General features: G+C 34.7%; 1 long non-coding RNA gene across 1 annotated transcript in view; it reads left to right on the forward strand.

The window, feature by feature from the left end:
- The window catches only part of LOC308608267, a 278999-nt gene that overhangs the window by 111649 nt on the left and 152838 nt on the right, over nucleotides 1–14512 (forward strand). The window contains exon 2 of the long non-coding RNA XR_014014121.1: nucleotides 5087–5167. This is a non-coding gene — a long non-coding RNA (uncharacterized lncRNA). The remainder of the gene's footprint in view (nucleotides 1–5086; nucleotides 5168–14512) is intronic.

Consider the following 14512-nt stretch of genomic DNA (forward strand, 5'->3'; position numbering starts at 1 on the left):
ACACCAAGACACATATTAATCAAACTATCAAAAATTAAATACAAAGAACAAATATTAAAAGCATCAAGGGAAAAACAACAAGTAACACATAAGGGAATCCCCATTAGGTTAACAGCTGATTGTTCAGCAGAAACTCTGCAAGCCAGAAGGGAGTGGCAGGACATATTTCAAGTGATGAAAGAGAAAAAACTACAACAAAGATTACACAGCAAGGATCTTGTTCAGATTTGACAGAGAAAACCTCTACAGACAAGCAAAAGCTAAAAGAATTCAGCACCACCAAACCAGCTCTACAACAAATGCTAAAGGAACTTCTCTAGGCAGGAAACACAAGAGAACGAAAAGACCTACAATAATAAACCCAAAAACAATTAAGAAAATGGTAATAAGAGCATACATATCGATAATTACCTTAAATGTAAATGGATTAAATGCTCCCACCAAAAGACATAGACTGGCTGAATGGATACAAAAACAAGACCTGTATATATGCTGTCTACAAGAGGCCCACTCCCGGCTTAGTGACACATACATACTGAAAGTGAGGGGATGGAAAAAGATATTCCATGCAAAAGGAAATCAGAAGAAAGCTAGAGTAGCAATGGTCATATCAGACAAAGTAGACTTTAAAATAAAGACTATTACAAGAGACAAAGAAGGACACTACATAATGATCAAGGGATCGATCCAAGAAGAAGATATAACAATTGTAAATATTTATGCACCCAACATAAGAGCACCTCAATACATAAGGCAAATGCTAACAGCCATAAAAGGGGAAATCGACAGTAACACAATCATAGTTGGGGACTTTAGCACCCCACTTTCACCAATGGAGAGATCATCCAAAATGAAAATAAATAAGGAAACACAAGCTTTAAATGATACATTAAATACATGGACTTAATTGATATTTATAGGACATTATATCCAAAAACAACAGAATACATATTCTTCTCAAGTGCTCATGGAACATTCTCTAGGATAGATCATATCTTGGGTCATAAATCAAGCCTTGGTAAATTTAAGAAAATTGTAATTGTATCAATTATCTTTTCTGGGCACAATGCTATGAAACTAGATATCAATTACAGGAAAAAATCTGTAAGAAATACAAACACATGGAGGCTAAACAACACACTACTTAATAACCAAGAGATCACTGAAGAAATTAAAGAGGAAGTCAAAAATACCTAGAAACAAATGACAATGAAAACACAATGACCCAAAACATACGGATGCAGCAAAAGCGGTTCTAAGAGGGAAGTTTATAGCTATACAAGCCTACCTTAAGAAACAAGAAACATCCCAAATAAACAACCTAACTTTACACCTAAAGCAATTAGAGAAAGAAGAACAAAAAACCCCCCAAAGTTAGCAGAAGGAAAGAAATCATAAAGATCAGATGAAAAATAAATGAAGGAAACAGTGGCAAAGATCAATAAAACTAAAAGCTGGTTCATGGAGAAGATAAACAAAATTGATAAACCATTAGCCAGACTCATCAAGAAAAAAAGGGAGGAGACTCAAATCAATAGAATTAGAAATGAAAAAGGAGAAGTAACAACTGACACTGCAGAAATACAAAGGATCATGAGAGATTACTACAAGCAACTCTATGCCAATAAAATGGACAACCTGGAAGAAATGGACAAATTCTTAGAAAAGCACAACCTTCTGAGACTGAACCAGGAAGAAATAGAAAATACGAACAGACCAATCACAAGCACTGTAATTGAAACTGCAATTTAAAATCTTCCAACAAACAAAAGCCCAGGACCAGATGGCTTCACAGGCGAATTCTGTCAAACATTTAGAGAAGAGCTAACACCTATCCTTCTCAAACTCTTCCAAAATAGAGCAGAGGGAGGAACATTCCCAAACTCATTCTACGAGGCCACCATCACCCTGATACCAAAACCAGACAAAGATGTCACAAAGAAAGAAAACTACAGCCCAATATCACTGATGGACATAGATGCAAAAATCCTCAACAAAATACTAACAAGCAGAATCCAACAGCACATTAAAAGGATCACACACCATGATCAAGTGGGGTTTATCCCAGGAATGCAAGGATTCTTCAATATATGCAAATCAATCAATGTGATATGCCATATTAACAAATGGAAGGAGAAAAACCATATGATCATCTCAGTAGATGCAGAGACATCTTTCTACAAAATTCAACACCTATTTATGATAAAAACCCAGCAGAAAGTAGGCATAGAGGGAACTTTCCTCAACATAATAAAAGCCATATATGACAAACCCACAGCCAACATCGTCCTCAATGAGGACCTCAATGAGGGAGAAAATATTTGCAAATGAAGCAACTGACAAAGGATGAATCTCCAAAACATACAAGCAAATTCATGCAGCTCAATATCAAAAAGACAAACAACCCAATCCAAAAATGGGCAGAAGACCTAAATACACATTTTTCCAAGGAAGATATACAGATTGCCAACAAACATATGAAAGAATGCTCAATATCATTAATTATTAGAGAAATACAAATCAAAACTACAGCGAGGTATCATCTCACACAAGTCAGAATGACCATTGTCAAAAAATCTACAAACAATAAATGCTGGAGAGGGTGTGGAGAAAAGGAAACCCTCTTGCACTGTTGGAATGTAAATTGATACAGCCACTATGGAGAACAGTATGGAGGTTCCTTAAAAAACTACAAATAGAACTACCATACGACCCAGCAATCCCACTACTGGGCATATACCCTGAGAAAACCATCATTCAAAAAGAATCATGTATCATAATGTTCATTGCAGCTCTATTTACAATAGCCAGGGCATGGAAGCAACCTAAATGTCCATCAACAGATGAATGGATAAAGAAGATGTGGCACATATATACAATGGAATATTACTCAGCCATAAAAAGGAGCAAAACTGAATTATTTGTAGTGAGGTAGATGGACCTAGAGCCTGTCATACAGAGTGAAGTAAGTCAGAAAGAGAAAAACAAATACCATAAGCTAACACATATATATGGAATCTAAAAAAAAAAAAAGAAAAAGAAAAAAAGAAAATGGTCAGAAGAACCTAGGGGCAAGACGGGAATAAAGATGCAGACCTACTAGAGAATGGACTTGAGGACATGGGGAGGGGGAAGGGTAAGCTGTGACAAAGTGAGAGAGTGGCATGGACATATATACACTACTAAACGTAAAATAGATAGCTAGTGGGAAGCAGCCGCATAGCACAGGGAGATCAGCTCTGTGCTTTGTGACCACCTAGAGGGGTGGGATAGGGTGGGTGGGAGGGAGGGAGATGCAAGAGGGAAGACATATGGGGACATATGTATATGTATAACTGATTCACTTTGTTATAAAGCAGAAAGTGACACACCATTGTAAAGCAATTATACTCCAATAAAGATGTTAAAAAATAAAAAATTTTTAAAAAGCTACTGTTGTTATCTTGATACTGGCAGGCCTCTCAACTGATAATACTTTATTATGGTGTTTGATTAAATAAAAATAACATTTGAAAATTTTAATGCAATCATTAATAATAAAATATATGTAATAAAAAATAAAATAAAATACATGTATTGGTATTTGTCAAAGGTTATAGCAACTACAAACAGTAAAATCTTCAAGCCTAGTTGGCCAGTGACATTTCTGACCATCTGATGTGGCCATTAATTATAAAGAGCCAATGCTACTCGCTGGGGGTAATAAAAGAATCTCAATGAGAAAGGAAAGTGAAAGAGGTGACCGAGCAGTGCTCACGGTTACAGAGAGGTGTGTGCAGAACTGCAGGCTAGCATTCTTGACTCTGAAGAGGCAGCATGGTCTGCTAGAGCAAGTATGTTTCTCAGAGGCAACCATATTGGGCTTCAGATCACCCTCATGCAGGGTGACTTGCAAATTACTTAACAGCTGTCTGTGTACAGGCACGACTACAGATGCTGGCTGTAAAACTCAGCACTGATGCTCATGTGTAATGGCAGAATATGAGTATATATGAGGTCAGCCCCACCATTTTACAAAATTTTTTTGTCATCACCTTTGCACCTAACCAAATCAACAAACAGATACCCACTTTTCTATTAGCCCCGACTGAATTTCAAAGCATTGCACCCCTGAGCACAGCCTGCTCCGTACTTGGCTTTCCCCAGACCCTTCTGAGCCTCCTTCCTCCTCCCTGACTGCTTCCTCGCTTGCTTCTCCCTGTCCCACACATGTGAGGCTGACCCTACCCCTCCCTCTTCATTCCCTACACCCTCTCCCTTGGTCGTCTCATCTGACTTCACTGCTTTCACATGATCATGACTCGGAGACTCAGACTTTTTTGCCTTCGACCTTGGACCCGACTGGCTCCTCTGCTACGGATTCCCAAAGAACCCTCTGCCCCTCATCACACATGATTATAACCCTTTGTACTGGTTTGTCCAGAGAAACTGGGGGGTTCGTGAGGGCTGAGCTCCTGTCTTTCTCATTCAGTGCTGAGTCCCTGGGTCTAGCATAGTGCTGGGAATGTCGCAAGTGACTCAACTTCTAGTCTGCAAATTCTCTGAAAATGTTCTCCAGTGAAACTGAAATGCATTCGGCTCCCTCCCTCCCCTTTTCCACTATGCTCAAAGTTTGTACCTTGGTCACTTGCCCCATTTACTTGGATCGCCCTCCCCCACCATTCTTCACTGTTCCAGTTCCCGCCCACCATCTTTAAGATATCATACTCTGCAGTCTTAACCCGAAGTCCGCCCTCATCCTTAAAGCTTTACCCAGTTTCCTTGTTGGAAGTAGCCTGCCTCCTGATTCCCATAACATTTGATCTACAACTCTTTCGTGGTACTCACCAGTTTGAGATCTTTATTGTACTTTTTTATTTACCTAATTTCCTTAAGGAAAATGTTATGCATCAAACATTACCAATCTCCTGTATCACCTGGTGTATGCAAAGATACTTAGCAATTGCTTGTTATACAAGGATTAAGTGAATGTTATAATTTCATAATTATGTAGATAAATGCATCATAGTGTAGTGAATACATACAGTTATAGTAAAACGAATACCTTATAGTAAAGCAATTTTTCCATTTTGTACTGTTTCTCCAGGCTTGTACCACAACCAATACCTTTGCTTGACAACTCTAATGCATAAACTGCCACAAAACTGAGGGAGAAGACAGCTTTTTGGTAAGTAGCATGTACATTTTAAAATCTGGTTGTAATCAGAAAGCTAATATTTATGCCTCCATTGTGTTTCAAGCCCTATTTCATAATTGTTTTTTTTTTTCATATCCTGGTATGTTTTCTTGGAGATTAGATGGAATGGATGGAGAAAAGTTTTCAAAAAAATGATTACTTCTTATGGACATTAGCATGAATCCTTTCAATTTTGACACCATGCTGAGATGATTCTATATCTTTCTGAAATGAATTTTTATTTTTGTGTACATTTTATTGAATATAACATTCAGAAAAAATGTGCAAATTATAAGTGCACAATCCTCAATTAATTTTCATTGAGTGAGTACATCCATGTAACTGGGACCCAGTTAAGAAAGAGTATTACCAGTCCCCCTTGTAGACGTCCCAATCCTTGTGACCCCTCCAGTCACATCCCTCCCCACCACCCTTTTCCACCCCCATCAATGTCAATTACAGTCATGACCTCCAACACCGCAAACTCATTTCCCCTACTTTCAAATTTTATGTGAATGGAGGGACTATCTTTTTAAATGACTTAAAAATAAAGACAAACTTGAAAAAGTGAGCAGGAAAACCAAGTGATGTTCTATTTATGTAACAGCTGTTTTGCCAGATGATTTGACAGCTAATTGGAGTCGTATTGCTTTTATTCTTAAGCCCAGCAAGTATCACCTGTTTTAATTGGGGGGGTAACTGCTGATTAAGCACTGAACTTGGATTTTTTTCTCATATTTGTGCCTAATAAATTATAGCCTGCCCAAGATCAGGAAAGGTATTCATCATGTCAAATGTTTACGGCAACTGTCTTTTATAATTAGAGCAAAAGATTTTCTTTTAGCATTGACTGATTAAATATGTAATTAACATAGGATGAAGATTTTGCATGGTTTCTCAAAGGAACCAAGAAAACAGATAGAGGTACACTTAGATCAGCTAAAGGCTTAATAACACGTTTGTTAAAAGCTTTATTGTATTTAGCATAATAAATGAGAAATGGGATCGCATTTATTTATTTCGAGACAGATAACTGCCTTTCCAGTTATCTATTCTAGAGAAGGCCTTACTAAGAACCTCCCAATCTCTGTTAAGTTTTAGGCATCTACCCAAGAAATAACAATTAAGCCCTGACACTTCATATGCTTACTTAATGATTCAGATAGTATCTTATTGATCAAGATTCTGGAAAGAAAGATATTAGAGTTTCTATCTATCCTCAATTTCCAAAATAATTGTTGCTGCCCACTTCCTTTTATACTATTAATAAATGATATGACTTCTTATCCTAGTTTATTAATTTTCATTTTATGGCAACTGGTGCCTTTCTTAAAAATAATTTGTCATCCAAGTCATCTCTTTCCATCTAGTGTGATTAATGACCTGCAAATCACAGGGTGATCATTTATATAATCTTGTTAATTATTGGTTATTCATCTGTTACCCAGAGAAACTTCTTGACTTTGCTCCTCAAGTTTATGATACACTCCAGTTTAGAGACCTATAGTCCTCTATATGCTGCATCAGCCCAACATGTTCTTGAACTTGCATTCAACCGTCTTTAATTGTGTGAATTTTGCATGTAAGAAAAACACTCAAAGTAATATTTCCTAATCAAGTTATTTTTAAAACTACTCAGTGGAATTCTATTTTTCTTAAAGAATATGAATGTTTTAAAGCATTTAGTGAGTTAGAAGATAAAAATTGGTATTAAAAGATACAATTCAACAACATTCCAACTTCTTTAAATGTTAGGAATTGCAAAATAGCTACTTGGAGTATATTCCATTCAGTTATTAATATGTGTAAGTGTGAAAAACAAGACCTTTTTTCTATAATAAAGAGTGTCAATCCCTAATCACCCAGCTCCTCCAGCCTCACCCAATAGACAACCACTGTTCTTATTTCTATTATGGTGATTAGTCTTGCTTATCCTTGAACTTCATTTAAATGTAGCTCATTAAATGCAATGTGGTTTTTTTGCTTCTGGCTTCTTTCATTCAGTATAATGTTTCTGAGTCACATCCTGTTCTTGAGTGTAACGGTAATTAACCTTGAAACAAATCAGCGCTGCTTCAGAGTCTTCACCCCACCAGAAATGTATGAGAGTTCCATTTGTCCCAAATCTTCACCAGCATTTGTTGTTATTAGTCTTCTGGGTTTTAGCTTTCCTTGTGACCTTGCTGTGGCTTTAATTGGCATTATCCTTATGATTAATGATTTGAGCATATTTTCATGTGCTTATTAGCCATTCACATTTCTCCATTTTTTAAAGGTGTCTGTGTAAGTCGTTTGCCCTTTAGGTGTGTTTGCCTGATTTGTGGGAGCTTTTAAAATATATTTGGGATATAAGACCTTTGTCAGATTTTATGGATTATGAATATTTTCATTTAGTCTGTGGCTTGTTTATTTTCTTAACTGTGTCTTTTGATAAACTGGTGTTTTTATTTTGCTGAACTCTAACTGGTTGATTTTTCATTTATGGTTAATGTTTTTGGTGTCCTCTCTAAGAAATATTTGCCAATAACAAGTCTGAAAATTTGTATAGTTTTGGTTCTTACATTTCAGTCTGTGGTGATCTTGAATTAATTTTTGTACATGGTTTGAGGTCAGGGTTGAGATGCATTTTCATCACATTTTTATGCAATTATTCTACCACAACTTATTGAAAAAGAATTTCTTTCCAAGTTGACTTGCTTTGGCACATTAGTGAAAATCAATTGCTCATAAATAATGTCTATTTCTGAACTATTTATTCTATTTCATTGATCTATTGGATTATCCCTATACCAATACCACTCTCTCTGGATCATGGTAGTCTTGAAATCAGATAATGTAAGCCTCCAATTGTGTTCTTTTTCATGATTGCTTTAGCTAGTTTAGATCTTTTACATTTCCATATATATTTTAGAATTCACTAGTCAATTTCTACCAAAAAAAAATCCTGTTGCGATTTTGATTGAGATTGCACTGAGTCTGTAGTTCAATTTGACAGGAAATGACTATTTTAACAATTTTGAGTCTTCCAATCCATGAACATGGGAACTCTCTCCTTTCATTTAGATCTTTTTTCGTATTTTGCCCTTTTCAGTGTAGAGATTTCACACATCTTTTAAGCTTATTCCAAAATATTTTATCTTTTTATGCTCTTATAAAATGAATTTAAACTCTTCCATTTCCCATTTCATTGTTCACTGCCAATATGTTGAAATACCATGGATTTTTTAATATATTGACCTTGTATCCTGCAATCATTCAGATGTGCTTACTACTTCTAGTAGTTGTTTTTCCCATAGGTACCTTTGGATTTTTATGTAGATGGTCATTTTGTCTCTGTATATAGAATTTCACTTCATCTTTTCCCATTTTTATTCCTTTTATGTCATTCTCTTTCCTATTGTATAAACTTGGACTACCTGGCAAATGTTGAAAAGAAATGGTGGGAACAGATATTTTGCTTTGTTCCTGATCTCAGAAGAAAAGTATTCAATGTTTTATCATTAAGTCTGATGTTAACTTTAGGGTTTTGGTAGTTGCCTTTTAAGACTAAGGAAGTTCTGTCTATTCCTGGTTTAAGTGGTGTGGTTTTTTGTTTGTTTTTGTTTTTCTGAGTTTTTTTTTTTTTTATAATGAATAGGTATTGAATTTTGTCAAAAGCTTTTCTTCCTGCACATATTGAAATGATTATATGGTCTTACTTCCTTTTCTGATAATTTGGTGGATTAAATTGATCTTTTAAGTGCTATTTTTCATTCCTGGGATAAATCCCCATTTGGTTGTAATGTATGGCCATTTTATGTAATCCTAGATTTGACTTGATAATATTTTCTTAATAAAAATTATTTAAGTCTATATTCTGGAGGAACATTGGTCTCTGATTTTCTTTTCTTGAAGTATTTTTGTCAGTTTTTTATTATCAGGGTATTGCTGGCCTCTTTAAATGAGCTGGAAAGTATTTATTTCCTCCTCCTTTCTTTTCTTAAATAACTATGTAGATTTATGTATCTATAAAATTTTGATAGAATTCACCAGAGACTCCATCTTGGCTTGGAGTCTTCTTGGTTGGGAGGTTTTTAATTACAAATTCAATTCTTTAAGAGATACAGAGTTATTCACATTTTTTCGGTTTTTTTTCTTATGTTAATTTAGGTGAATTGAGTTTTTCAACATTTTTATTTCATCTAAGTTGTCAAGCATTTTCCCACAAATGTTCATAATATTCCTTTGTTATCCTTTAAGTTTCTGTATGAACTATGATCATATCCCCTCTGTCATTCCTTATACTGGCAATTTGTGTTTTCAATGTTTTTTTGATAAGTTTTGCTGAGGTCCACTACTTTTGTTAGTCTCTTCAAAGTACCAACTTCTGATTTGTTAGTTTTCTTTCTTTTTTGTCTGTTTTTAATTTCATTTTTGCTCTTATTTTTACTATTTTTTTCTTCTTACTTTTGTTTTAATTTGATCCTTTTTTCCCAGATACTTAAGGCAGTAACATAGATTATTAGCTTTAAAATGTTTTTCTCTTCCAAGTGTTTTTAATGCTACAAGTTTCCCTTGAATCACTGCTTTAGCTGCATTTCACACATTTTTATTTGTATTTTCATTGTCATTTACTTGAAAATATTTTCTAGTTTCCAATTATGATTTATTCTTTTACATTGCATAATTCAGAGGTATGTTGTTTTAATTCCAAATGCATGAGAATTTTTCTAGATTGCTTATTCTTGTAGATTTCTAATTTAATTCCTGTCATTAGAGACATATTTTGTGAGATTTCTATTTTTTGCAATTTATTGAGACATTTTATTTTCTAGCCCAGCATCAGCATAAGGTCTATCTTGGTGAATGTTCTGAGTGCTTTGGAAAGAAATTCATACTATGAAATTTTTGGATGTGGTGTTATATAACTATTAATTTATTCAATTTGGTTGCTCATGTGGTTGAAACTGTCTTTATCCTAACAATTTTTTATCTACTAATTTTATAAAATACTGAGAGAGAGGTGTTAAAAATCTCTACTTATGAATGTGGATGTATCACTTTCTTTTGTTCTGTATAACATTTGCTTTATGCATTTTTGAAGCTCTGTTATTAGGTGCATACAAATATACCTGTGTTAGGGTTAATGTAAGTTCCTAATGGAATAACTATTTTATCATTATGAAAGACCCTCTTTTAACACTCCTTATCTTCATATCTGTTCTGTCTGATGTTAGTAGAGCCACATTACCTAACTGTCACCTATTGTTTTCATGGTATATCCTTTTCTAATCTTTTGCTTTCAGTATGCCTGTATCTTATAATGAAGGTGAATTTCTTGAGACTGTGTATACTTAGTTCTTCAATTTTGTCTGTTCTGCCGTATAATCAGAATTTTTAGCTCATTGCATTTAATAAAATTAATATTGCAGTTGAAGTCTGCAACCTTGCTATTTATTGGATTTGGTTTTGATTCCTCTATTTCCCCTTTCCTGCTTTGTTTTGGGATTAATCTTTTTTTTTCAATATACATTTTAATTCTTCCATTCAGGGTCTTTAGCTGTGCCTAATGTAATGGTTACAAGAGGCAATCTTATCATAGTATACTTAGTACGCTTCCCATAATATTTAAAAACTTTGTAACAGTATAATTACATTTGTTCCCTCATTCTTGTGCCATTTTTATCATATATTTTAATTCTACACACATTAAGACACTACGATATGATATGGTTTTTGCTTTAAACAGTCAGCGGTTTAAAAAAAAAACTAAGTATATTAGTTTGCTAGTGTTGCTATAACAGAATACCTGCTGAGTGGCTTAAACAACAGAAATTTATTGTCTCACAGTTCTGGAAACTAGAAGTCCCAGATCAAGGTGTCAGCAAGGCATGCCCCCTCTGTGGTAGATGCTAAGGAAAGCTCTCTGATCTAGGCCTGTCTCCTCTAACTTCTCATAGTTCCTTGGCTTCTGGGCACATAACTCCAATCTTCATATAGCATTCTTCCTATATATATGTCTCTGTGTCCAAATATCCCCTGTTTATAAGGACATTGAGCATATTGAATTAGGATCCACCTAATTATCTCATCTTAACATGACTACATCTGCAAAGATCCTATTTCCAAACTAGGTCACATTCACAGGTACTGGGGATTAGGACTTCAATGTATGAATTTTGGGAGACACAATTCAACCCATAATGCTAAGAAAAGGGGGGAAAAGTTTATATATATATCTGTATATTTACAGTTCCCCACGTTCTTCATTCCTTCCCATAGATCAAGTTTCCATCTGGTATCATTTTCCTTCAGCCTGAAGATATTTTTGTAGCATTTCTGGCAGTGCAGGTTTGCTAGTGACAAATTTTCTCAGCTTTCATTTATCTGAAAATCTTTATTTTAATCTATGTAAAGGGTATTTTTTTACTGGACACAGAATTCTGGCTTGATACGTTTTTTCCCATCACTTTGAAGGTGTCATTTAATTGTCTTCTGGCCTCCGTTGTTTCTGATGGGAAGTTGGCCATCATTCATATTGTTATTCTTTTATATCAAGATCTGTCAGCTTAGCACTTTTTATATTTTAAGCCATGTAATTCTTTGCTGTAGGTGGCTTTCCTGTGCATCAGAGCGTGTTTAGCAGCACCTCTGGCCTCTACTTAGTTGCCATTAGCACCCCACCTCCACCTTCAGTGTGAAAATGAAATATATGTCCAGTTGTCTCAAATATCCTGTTCAGCTTTATTGTTCCTTATTGTGGGAGAGCATGGCCATTGCCAGTTATTCCATCATAGCCACGTGTGGAAGATTTTCTGATTTGCTCTAGTGTTTAATGAGAGACAAAACAATTGCAGTGAATCTGTTTTCAGTAGAGTTAAAGGACATGCCATCATCTTCAAATCTAGACAAATAAAATACCCCCTAATCTCTAATAAAGTGAACACATCTCCTGATTTTCCTAGCATAGTGTCAGTTAATGCCTATTATTGATAGCTTCTCATTTCACTTTCAAAAATATTCTAGTTTTTACACAACATTGTAAATCAACTATACTTCAATTTAAAAAATAAAAATAAAAAAATCTAGTCTGGGCAATAAATTGCCAGGCTACCCTATTTATACATATTAATAGTAATGATTTTAAGTGGGAGAATCCTATATAATCCAACATAATCTTCATTATACAATCATTTTTAGTATTCATTTTGCCTTTTCCAAATTTAAGATCATTATTTCTTTTTAGGAGTAACATTTTCTTTACCAGTATGTAAGTTTGCATACAACCAACCTCTCTGTTTGCTAGTGCTTTGAAATGTTTCAAATGTGGTCAAAAAGTGATTTAAGAAATAAACTGCATAACACAGAATAGACTTTTATTAGGATAGTTCTCACATAGGAAAAATGTATCCTATTTACTCACAGATTTCTCTTTTACTAGATTTTTTATTGTCAAGAGACAGCAAAGTGCTCTCACTTGCCATGGTTGGTTGGACTAACTCCATGGACTCTGTGTCCAGAGCCCGGGCTTGATACAAATGTGACAATGGACAGAGGCAGTGATGTATTATTGGGAGGACGAGTTAAGACATGTTCTTAGGTCTTGAAGCTCTCTTAATTTCTCTTACAGCCATGTACATCTTAGCTATCATGACCTTCCGAAAAACACCCTGCAGAAAAAGACATTTATGCAGAGAAAAATGCCCTGTATTTCCTTATATTTGGAAAAGCATGAGTTCCTTAAGGAAAACAGTATTTGAGAGTAATTGCAGCATCTCTGGCCCTCAGTGTGACTGCCCTAATTTAAGGGCATCATGTTCTCTGGACTGCATTTCTGGCATGTAGTCAATGCCTTGGTAGCTTAGTAAACATAATGTACATCCGATACACTTGTTCATTATTTATTTTCTTTGAATATATACCTAGATAATGCAAACTGACAAAGTTGTTTTTCGATCGCCCCATTGTATATCATATTGAAGATGGTAATAAACACTGAACTTTCAAATATTATACAAATATGTTGTATTTCCATCTATCCCCTGTTCAACAATTTATTATTTTTATGTTTTCATATTGAAAATTATTCATAACCTATTTAATGTCAGACTTGTACCTACAATGAAATATGGAGAACATCTTTCATTAAGTGGAAGGTTTTCTTTTATGATGGTCCTTACAGAAGATTCAAACTGTTAGTCAGAGGTCCTTATTTTGAGAGAGTAGCAGCTTGGGTGCCGTAATATGTTTCTTCTGTTTTAAAACATCCCAGAGAATGCCGTCAGCTCTAAGTTTCTATACCTAGTGTCTCCTAAATCAGATCAGACCATTTTTATATAATGGTTGTAAATGTGTTTTCTTGAATGTTAAATCTGCTTCTGTTTTTCAATCAATTTAAAATGTGTAGAAAAAAGTGTTCTGATTGTATATTATCCAATTTTCATCAGCTGCCGGAAGGAAATGCTGTGAAAATCTGTGATTTAAAACCCTTAAAACTTCTGCTTGAAATGCATGTTTTGTTAACAACATTAGGGATGCAAAGTATCTTAAACAGAATTTTGATGTCTTTATTAATAACATTTAAAAGTTTTAGGATTTCAGATATTCATAGATTTTGTTCTCCTTGATTTACAAGGTCATGTACTTTAGACCTTTCTATTTCTCCTTTTGGAAATAATTGGAACTGTGAAGGCAAGTGGTAAAAGAAAGAAAAAGAATTGCATTATTGGCGACAATGCTAGCCTTTCTAGGGTTTAATGGAAAAACATATTTTATATTGGCTATATAAATAACCATAAATAACAATAAACATTCAAACCCATTGTGTATAAATCACTTGCCTGTGAGCTGCATGAAATATAAAAATCTTGTCTTCCGTGAGTTTATAATCTAGTTAAATGAATGAAAATACAACATGCCAAAGGAGTGGTAGACTTAAGTGCTGTAGGGATTTAAAAGAGCAAAAATTGTTTTTTCTTACTCTACGACTTGATGGATGAAGTGGGATTTGAGTTAAGGAGTGAAAGTAATGCATAATAGTAATTCATGATGAAAATACTGTTGAATACTAACAAATTTAAGTGTAACATTTTTTTCTGTGATCTTTATGAGTGTCTCATGAACTTTATTTGTTTTTTAACATCTTTATTTGAGTGTAATTGCTTTACAATAGTGTGTTAGTTTCTGCTTTATAACAAAGTGAATCAGCTATACATATACATATGTCCCAATATCTCCTCCCTCTTGTGTCTCCCTCCCACCCTCCCTATCCCACCCCTCTAGGTGGTCACAAAGCACCTAGCTGATCTCCCTGTGCTATGCAGCTGCTTCCCACTAGCTATCTATTTTACATTTGGT

This window comes from Mesoplodon bidens (assembly GCF_964165515.1).
Source record: "Mesoplodon bidens genome assembly, chromosome: 20".
NCBI classification, from domain to species: Eukaryota; Metazoa; Chordata; class Mammalia; order Artiodactyla; family Ziphiidae; genus Mesoplodon; species Mesoplodon bidens.